Here is a 10809-nt window from a genome sequence, read left to right on the forward strand (position 1 = left end):
ATACCTGCTGTCTAAGCTTAGATACAGCTCCAGATGGTTCAAGACATCATGTTCACCATCTGGTGGAGTAAGCTCGACGTGTATTAAGAATGAGTAGGTTCAAGGTTGAAAAACGCCACCAACTCAAATATAGTTAGTTTTCACATATACTCTCGAAGGTCTGGCTAGTCTAGGCAGTTGTGTCAGTCTATAGGGTTAGTTCAGTCGTCATATGTTTAGACTTATTTCCATTCATGTGGGGATTGTTGGAACTGAATTAAAGCAATAAAGTTTCTGAAAATTGCATGTTTTAGGACAATGACTTTCCAGCGACTTTCCGACCAAATTCCAGCCAAATGGATGAACGGAAATTTTGGGTCGATAGTGCAATGGAAAGCTGGTAACAAGTACTACAAGATGGTTTACTCATAAGTCCAAAACAGAGTTGATTTGAATGAGAAATAAGAGTGTGAAATGAGCTACTTGGAGGGTTTGGGAAAAAGTCTAACATCGGAAATGGGAGTGTTTTTTCACTCTTTTCTATGTTTTCACACTTTTCTCGTTTCAAAAGTGTGTAGAAGGAAAAGGGAAGGTTCCCATTAGAGCTGGGCACGGGATAGGTACCCTTGAATTTTCTCATGCCCTTTACCCGACCTGACCATAACGGGTACTAGAAAAAAATTACTCGTACTCGACCCTTAAATAACTGGTACCCAGAAAAACGAGTACCCAGTAAAAAATAGTTGACCCTTGAAATACCCAACCCTTTACTTTTACCCGGAAAAATGAGTATTCGGTAAAAAAATTGTCAATAATCGCAATAATAATTTCATATTCCGAGATCCAAAAAAAAAAAAAAAATTCATAAATGTATGCAACATATAGTTCCAAAAATTATAAAATTACAAACTTTAAAATAAAAGTAATATATAATTGAATTGGGCATCGTATATATCATTTTTGTTAGGTTAAGTTGAACTTAGGCTTTAACTTAAACTCTATAATATATTTATAAATTAATAATAAATAATAATAATACAAAATATTAAAAGGTATTAACGGGTCGGGTAACAAAACAGGTAAAGGGAAGAGTAACGGGACTGGTATTGAAAACTAAACTAATATCCTTTACTCGTCCCTTACTCACGGGTAATATAATTATAATACCCTTCATTCGATCCTAAAGCTTTGGGTACCCTTTTTTCGGGACGGATACGAGCCGAGTAACGGGTCGAATACGGGTGACAGGTATTAGTGCCCAGCCCTAGTTCCCACAAGAGCGCCGAACCGAACCGGGCCGGACGCTAGCGCGTGACCATGGGCCGTGGGCCTTGGGCTCTTGGGAATTCTTACCTCGCAGAGTATTTTTTGGACCGCATTTAGGTCCATTTAAGTTTTTGGAAAGACTTGGCGTGAACTCCAAGCAACTTTGGAAATACTCCAAGAAACTTGCGGAATACTGTGTGAATATTCTCTCGAGACCCTACCTCCTTCCATTATATATAGAGCCGCAGTCTCTTATTATTTCTCACGCTCAAAAACACAAAAACTCCTAGTTTTAAAATTGCTATCGCTCTCTCTTTCTTGTTATGTCCAATGTAAGTTCTTAGTTAGCAGTAGTCTCGGGAGTATAATGTATATATTTTAGCTTGAGTTCTATTACTCGTGTGCTAGAGTAATAGTTTGTGATCGGTTGTATCATGGAATTCATACATTATGATTGTCCGAAAGCACTTACGGTCGAATTAAGAAAAAATATATCATATATTGTCTAGGTGATTTATGTTATGTCTTATATTATGTTATTGTAATTTGTTCGACTTTGTTATTTCAATATAATTCATATTATTCTCAATTCAATTTTTGCGCTCCTAACAGTATCATCTAGGCTTAGACTTAAAACACGAGTACCGAATTGAAAAATCCAAGCAAACCAAATTGATTCTAAATGTTTTTACCCGATGAAACTGAACCGAATAATCATAAAACCCAGATAGATTTTAATTATAAATGTTTCAGGCAGCATTTACCGATAGGAGCCAGGGTTACGGCATGCTAGCCTAGTGGTCCCAAATGTAGTTTACATCTCTATTAAATTTGATTCCTTTTCATCTGTTGCATTGCATAATTTGAGTAATCGCGTAAAATCGATAAAATTGTAACCAGAGTAAAACCCACATTGACTTGGTCAAAAATTGAAGGGATATAGTATCATGTTTATTGTATATCTCCCTTCTATACGGAGCAGTAAAAGTAGTAAAAAATTTTACCACGTCTTTCGTTGTGGCAGAATCATTTCATTAACACAATGCTATGAATTTCCTAAAATGATAATTTGAATAACTTTTCCTCTGGTTGGATGTTCAGCGTCTTTTTACATCAAAGATATGAAAATCGCCAAATACATTAACCAAAATGTCTAATATATTATTTACAGTTTTAACGTATGAGTAAGAGGTAACGATAGACTGCTCCAAAGAACTCTAATTAAAAGCACATGCATGAACACATTTATTGATACCTCTTGAGAGCTAGCAATGTGCTCCCACAAGCCACAATTATTACGTAGAGCAGTACTTGTGGTTCTTTACCACAATAAGTACTGTTTGCCCCTTGAAAACAACCGGTCGGACTATCTGTTTTTGTTTTTTCCACTTCAAAATCTAAAGAAACATGGAGAAGATTTATGGTTTTTAAAACTTCGATGGACTACCTACTCTAATACCACATAAGAATATGAGATAAATAAAAATTATTGAAGAAAGATTGAATCCAAGTATCGTTTGGTTTCATTTTTAAAAAGATTTACCTTCAAAACTACAGCAGTACATTTATATACAAATCGATCATTGGCATGTATGCGATTTTCTATATTAAACTGATCGCATAAAGGACCCAAAAAAATTCACTGCACTGGTTGGAAGAGACCTACCAGAGAGGACCATTTTGGATTTGCGCATTTCTTTGTAGCCCCTTGAGTCTTGACATAACATTACATTGGGATTTTTGTTATTATGATGTAAAGGACCACATGATTAATGATGAAATAAACAAAAATGTTACTGTAATAGATACTTAATTTATGTAACATCATAATTACGTTAAAACAATAACTCATAATTTGATTGCTCAATGAATTGTTCTTCTTAAAGTTTAGGTTAGAAATAAATACTAATAACTAAGTGAAAATTAAAATGATATTCGAAATATTAGTTTCGGAGTAATAATAGAAATGGATTGGAAAAACACGAATTTTATTTCTCCATTTTTGATTGAAATTGAAAACATGATTTTGGATGGATTACAATATATATTTTGAAATTAACTACTTTTATTTTATACAGAAAACTAGATTTATAACCTGCATGTTGTGTGAGACTATAATTTCATTATTATTAATACAAACCTTTGAATATAATTATAATTATTTAATATTAAAATATAAATTCATATAGATTTCAAATTTAGTTTATTAAGCAATACAAAACATATCTATTTCTTTAACATTTTTTGACAATTAATTCTTTCTTTATTTTCCGATATACACTCGTCATCTCTTACATTTACTCTCTGTTCACATTTAATTATCTCACTTATAATATATTATCTCACATTCTATTATAATAGCTTTCTCAAAAAATTTGTTAGTATTTTTCACTTTTTTTTTTGGTGTGTGTGATGTTCATAAGGAGTTTTCTTTAACATGTTTTATTTTTAAGTAACCTTATACATTTCATTTTTGAGCACTTGATTAATATTTTCTCCTTTTTTGGATATACCTTTGTTTAACAAATTTCACCATTTTTAAATTTTGAAAACGATGAATAACATAGATACTCAAACTATTTTAATTATTATATTATATAGAATTCTAAATAATAATATGCACCAAATCTTTTGATTTTAATCGGTAACATCAATTTATAATTTAACACTAACAAACATAGTTTCAAGTTTTAAATACACGTATATATATTTGAAACAACCCGTCCCGTTTTTTTATATAATATATAGTTAAGCATCTCATACTACTTAATTAACCAACAACATAAATATTACTAACCAACCACAATACCAATAATAAACCAACATCCAATAACATACACAGTGGAAACATAACTCATAACCAACTCTAATAAAACATCAACACGATATCATTCTTAATCATTCTATCCAACAACCTAGCATGATTCTATACAAGGTTCCAACATTATTAACATAACCAACAACACATAATCGAAATCTTTTTCCTCCTCATCGCCATGATACAACGTCACATATCTGCACACCACAAACAACAATTGAGATGCGTGAGTATTATCACAAATACTCATTGAAGCAATCCTCCCAACTATTGGGCTATACACATAAGCGAAGAGACAAACACAAACAATACACAAAACAAGCAAACCAGACAATTCTGAACACATCCGTGACTCTGCGACATTTCGTCGACCGATGCACCATTTGCATCGCCCGATGCAACATATATGCTTTGACCTACACACTCCTTGCGTTGATCGATGCAACCTCCAAATCCCTAGTTGTGTCGACCGATGCACTCCTTGCATCGATCGACGCAACCTCGCATCTCCTCCAAAATCCCTAACTGCATCGACCGATGCACACCTTGCATCGATCGATGCAGTCGCGCGAAGCATCGCCGAACACAATCTCCACCGACTTCTATTGGCTACGTGAGGCCGAAAATATCCCCCAAAGGTCACAAAACTCAAAGGCAAACACTCACAAACAACCACATAAGCCATCAACACCCAAAACACACATCTAATCGCTTAAAAAAGCCATGGTCCCACACACACCTCTAAAACAAGCAGATCTGACGAAGAACAGCGAAATTCAAGCTTTCCAACGACGCCTACTCAACTTCCTCGCCCAGATCTCCTTCTCCACGTTCCAAAAACACAAAAAACCGACTTAGAAATCTCCAGAATTCACAGAAACCTCTCAAGAACTTTTTTTCTCTTTCTCTTCTTCTAGAAACAATAAAAGTGGTTGAATGAATAAGTGGCGTCGATTTCTCCCTTTAACTACTCGAGTCCTAGGTTTCCATCAACTAAACCGCGTCAAACTGGAGAAAATATAACTAACCCGAACACCAATCGCGCAGTTACATCGATATGATGCACTCACTGGCGCCGATCGATGCACAACCCAGATTTCCGGTTTGCGGGCGTTACAATATTATTAATTATATTATTCTATAGATGAAAATAATAATATACACCAAATTTTAATTGATAACATGATATTATAATTTAACACCAAGAATTAAATAACCTCCTGATTTCAAAAACATTTTAATTCTTGTGTTTTTTTAAAAAACTATTATTTTCTTTATCCTAATAATTGTTGAAAATAATTGTTGTTCCATTAAATATATGATAACTTTATTTTTCCCTAATTTCTAGTTTTTTTACAATTATTATATATTATGATAGAAATATCTAATTTTATATTTATGTAATCTCTATTCATATTTTACTTTGATTTTTTTTTAGGTTGTATTTTTTTCATTTTGTTTTTGGTTTAGATTTTAGTTTAAATTTTTGTTTTCTCTAATAATAAACTTTTTATTAAATTGAGTGAATTAATTGATGTATTCACTTTAGAAATTATGTTCTTTTGATGATGTGAATTTTTTTTTAAAAAAATGTTATGAGATGGAGGAGAAGAGAGAAAAAGCCAACTTTATATATATAGATAGAATATAACTAAATGTTCAAACGTAACAATAATAAAAATAGTGATCTAACTCAAAATCGGCAAAATTTATTACTGTATAGTTTTATTAGTTTTTCGAACACTAATTTGTAGATTGTTTATTATATGTAGCCAACCTATTTAGTCTGTATGTCTAGGATCTTAGACCATCTCCATTGGTGGTATAATTGATGGAGATGGCAAAGTTGCTAAACAATGAAGTGGAATAATTATATACAAAAGTGACTGAAATTGGTAATGATCGGAACAATTATGTTCACTCCACCGACACCATCAGTTGTTTAAATCCGTCGGTTGCTCAATTCCGTCATTATCATCATCTCTACCGGCGGTGACATCAAATCATAACCAACTATTAAGACTAAATCGGAGATTCGAGTTGTGAGATATAAGAGTTTGGTTAAATCTGTTTATATTAGTAAGAATCTCTCTGGTTTTATTTGTAGTTCATGATGAATTTGGGAATTGATGTTAGCAAAATTAGGGTTTTATGTTGTTAGTCAATTGGGGATTGCAAATTGAGTATCTTCTCTTCTTTTCTCTTCTCTTCTCTTCTCTTGTCTTGTCTTCTAAACCTGAGTATCGTTGCTGAATTTATCACGATATGGTGCCAAGGGAGTATCGGAGGAGCCGGAGGACGTTGCTTGCTTGTTTCCATGGTTTTTCTTCATCTGCCTTGACGACGACCAAGTACAGGTTTAAAATCTTATTGAAACAAAATGATAACTACCCAAGAGATGGATATACGAAGTTGGATCTTAGATTATGATCAATGATGATGTCTCTGAGCAGTTTTAAATTATGATCAATGATGATGTCTCTGAACATAAAAATGGTTTTGTTGATTTAAGTGATTCTTCCTCACTTTGGTTTTGTTGTGTTAAATCTGATTCATAGACCATACCTTTCGTGGATTTTTGAGTTATGAGTACGGAAAAATTTCTGGTTTTTGGGGAATTCTATAATTGATTTTAGAGTTCAGCTTCAATTGAGCTTTACAATATTTCACCAAAAAAACATGTTTCTGCTTGATGCTTTTGTTTTGGAGATATAAAGTTTCAATTTTTATTTAGTTTAACTTGAACAACTCTGCTTCATTTGTCTATTGGTTGTTAACAGGAGGGAGATTGGGAGGTCTATATGCAGACCCTATGATGTCATCTATAGGTCACAAGATCAATGTTTNAATTTTTTTTTTTTTTTTTTTTTCTGATGAAACAATAAAACTCAAAACCAAATATCAATAAGTTAGTAGTCCTAAAAGAAAAATTGAAAGATAAGTAGTTCCTACCAGTGGGTTGCCTCCCACCGAGCGCTTATTTTAAGTCATTAGCTTGACTTGGTTGAAACTCAGGCGTCTGGCGGATCAGAACGTGGCAGTGAATGCCTCTGAGAAAATGTCCTCTTCATCCAAAGGGGTGTCTAAGCAGTAGAAGAGTGAGGTCTACCAAGGACATGAGGAACATGACTAGGGCGAGATATAGGGACGGGTCTTCTTGTATGTCCTGCAAAATCATCAACAGAAGAAACAAGCACTCTACGATAATCTCGTGGCTTGGTTAATTGCAAAACAGTTTTTGTATCTTTGAAGGTCTTGTTGATGATAGGAGGGAGTTTGGGTAAAGAAGATGCATACATTTGCCTTACTTGGGGACTCTGGATTGTGGAGTGGGGGGGCTTTCTGTTTGGGAACAGTTTTCAGACTTGAAGCATATAGAATGTCCTGCGAGCTCTCAGATCTGGTCAAGTGTGGGCTCGGTCGTGGAGGGGTTTCGATCGATGCTAATGAAGCGTCGATCTTCACTAAACCTGCAACTCGTGTTTCTTCTCTGCAATTTATCTTCTCAACAATACCTAACTTCTTGACATACCCAGCAATAATGTCTTCATGAATCTCTATTATCGGATCATCATTAGAAGCAATCTCCACAGAAAATGTCTGCCCATCAATAGTAGGAGCTCTCCTTAGCTTATCCATCTCAAAGTTCAGACTCAAACCTTCCACATTCAATGTTATGTGTCCCTTCTTCACATCTATAATGGCACCAGCTGTAGCCAAGAAAGATCTTTCTAAGATGAGAGGATCACTAGGCTCTTTGTCATACTTCAGCACAACAAAGTCAGTGGAAATCATGAAATTTCCAATCTTAATTGGAACATCCTCTAAAACACCTTCAGGAATTCTTTTGGATCTATCAGCTAAGATAAGAGAAATCTGAGTTGGCTTGAATTCTGTCATCCCAAGTTTTACAGCAACAGAATGTGGCATCAAGTTAATACTAGAGCCTAGATCACAAAGTGAGTGAGCAAACCGTTCTGCAAAGATAATGCAATCAAGTACAAAGCTCCCAGGATATGGTAATTTCTCGGTAGTCCTACACTGAATCATTGCACTCACTTTCTTAGAGACAACCACCTCTTGCTTCCTCTCTTTCTTTTTCTGTGGAGGCTAGTTCAAAAGAATTACACTGACATCCTTGGTAATCAATGCTCCTTCCTCAGGGCTCAAACCATTTGATACAATTCTCTTCACATAGCGCTTAAGTGGTGGTGAAAGATTTACTGCATCAATCAAAGGCATCTCAATCATTACCTTATCCATCATGGTCTTGCATCCAGCTTCCTCCATCTCCTTCTTGGACCTTCTTGGACCTTCTTGGCTTAGGAAAATGGATCTTAGGCTTGTACACCCTCTCAACAGCTGCTGGAACCGGAGATATTGTAACTTCAGGTTCTGTCTGAGATGAGTGTCGACCGACACCCAGATGGTGTCGACACCACCATCTGAAGCCGAGAAATTTGCCGATTGCTCTCCCAGTTCTGCAGAAGCAATTTCATCAACTTCTTCATCCCTCACTGATATGGCATTGCAAGCATGCTTGGGGTTTGACTTAGTTCTTCCAGGAAGAAAACCCTCTTGTCTCTTCACAGACCTAGCATTCTGCGCAACCTGATTCTCCAGCTTCTTAACATGAATACTCAATGCATCAATCCTTCCAGTAAGCTCTGTGTAGACATTATCAATCTTTCCATTGAATGTCACAGTTAACTGCTCTTGACCTTGCAAAAGTTGCTCTAGCATAGCTTCTATTTTATTCTCAGAAGAAGTCTTAGGAGGTGGAGACTGATAGGATGAGTTCTCATAGGTTCTTGTATAGCTGTTGTTTTGCTTCTGACAATCTGGGTTAGGAGTGTACCCTGAAGAGTTCCCACTGTAAGGCTTGTTCCTTTGTTAATTACCGAATCTCTGCCCTTGATTTCCATAGACAAAGTTGACAGCTGCTTCTTCATTCCCTGTCTCAGGTTGTGGTTCAAATGATTCAACTTCAGCAGCAAAGTGAATTGATTTCTTACCAACGAGGAGATTGTGAACTGAATCAAGCTTAGCATTGACTGAAGCTAGCTAGCTTGCATCAAATCCTCCATGTAATCTCTTTCTTTCAGCATCAGCTCTCTTAGTACTGTTACTGGAGGCTAGATTCTCAATTAAATTTTCAGCTTCATCAGGATATCTTGTCTTGAAGTTTCCATGGCTTGCAGCATCCAAGGCTAACTGATATTCCCAGTCAATTCCTCTGAAAAAGATACTCAGCAGTTGCACTCTTGAAAAGCCATGGTGTGGACAATCTCTCTGATATGCCTTGAATCTCACCCAATCTGCCTTGAAAGCTTCATTAGGTCTTTGTTTGAAGGAGGACAGCTTGACTCTCAGCTCATCTGACATTGCATCGTCATAAAAGTAATTGAGGAAAGCCAATTTGATTTGTTGCCAAGATGTCAAAGATCCAGCTGGCAACTGTTTTAGCCATTGAGATGCTTCTCCTGCAAGTGAATATGGGAAGAGCTTGCAGTTGATGTAATCTTCAGTCACACCATTGGCTTTGATGATGGTCACTAGATCTTCAAAGTGCTCAATATGATCCAGAGCTTTCTCATTTGGCAGGTTAGAGAAGGGTCTCTGTCCAACTAGCTGGAAGTAAGCAGGCTTCAGCTCAAAGTCATTTCGCAGGAAAGGAGGTGGAACAATTGCATAGCGGTTTTCATACATCAAATCAGCTCTGTTGAAGTCTGCAATAGTCCTGATCAGATCCCAGGATCCTGTCTTTGAACCGGGTTCTGGACATGGTTGGCAGCTCCACGTACGTCTGCTGGAGGTGGGTGTCGATCGACACCATGTTGGCGTTGATCGACACCATCGGTTTGTTTGTCTCCGACAACGATTTCAGCAATCATGTTGCCTTCTGCATCAAGCTTTTGGCTATGCTCATTGCGTAAGTGACCATCTTGATCCCTCAAAGCACCGTCCTCATCATGAATCAAAATGATTGTGTTAACCATCTTTAGGGCTTTGGCTGCTTTTCTGTTCTCACGATCAAGTTTTCCCAACTCTTGGTTTGAAAGCTTCACTGTAGGACCAGTCTTGTTGCTCCTTGTGTTAGGTTTATTAGGCATGTACTGAAACACCCAAGAGAAGAAAAACAAAAACGTGTTAGTAGAAAATAAAAAGAAAATATTTAGACGAAATTTAAAACTCAAATCTAATGGTAGATCAAAGAGTCCCCGACAACGGCGCCAAAATTTGATATGCTCAAATTAAACCCTAGAGCTACTCTCTCAAATTAAGAGATCACTATAGTACTTAGGGGTCGAATTCCACAAGGACTCAAGTCTACACAATAAATTATAGAGTTTTGTTATTACGCTAAACATATTAAGTTGAATTAAAAATTAAGAAAAGCAATGCAAAATATTAAATAAAAGTGTTGTAAATTCAGAGGATCAAAAAGCTAGGCCTAGGGAATTTCTCAGGAAATTATGGAATATTAAATCAATCAATAAATTAGGATTCAAGCACTTAAAAACCAGATCTAGAACTCTAAACTCCTTTGTAAAATAAATCAGTTCTCACTACAAATATTATCTAAATTTAAAACCAGAAAGTCCAAATCTCTTTGTAAAATTCTAGGTTAAAAATCAGCTTTAAAAACAGGTTTAGATTGTTCACAAAATTACTAAATCAAATCTCTTTGCAAGGAGTAATTTTGCTCAGCAAAAGGTTTTATCAGGAAAATCAATTATATTCTC

This window comes from Camelina sativa, chromosome 14 (genome assembly GCF_000633955.1).
Source record: "Camelina sativa cultivar DH55 chromosome 14, Cs, whole genome shotgun sequence".
NCBI classification, from domain to species: Eukaryota; Viridiplantae; Streptophyta; class Magnoliopsida; order Brassicales; family Brassicaceae; genus Camelina; species Camelina sativa.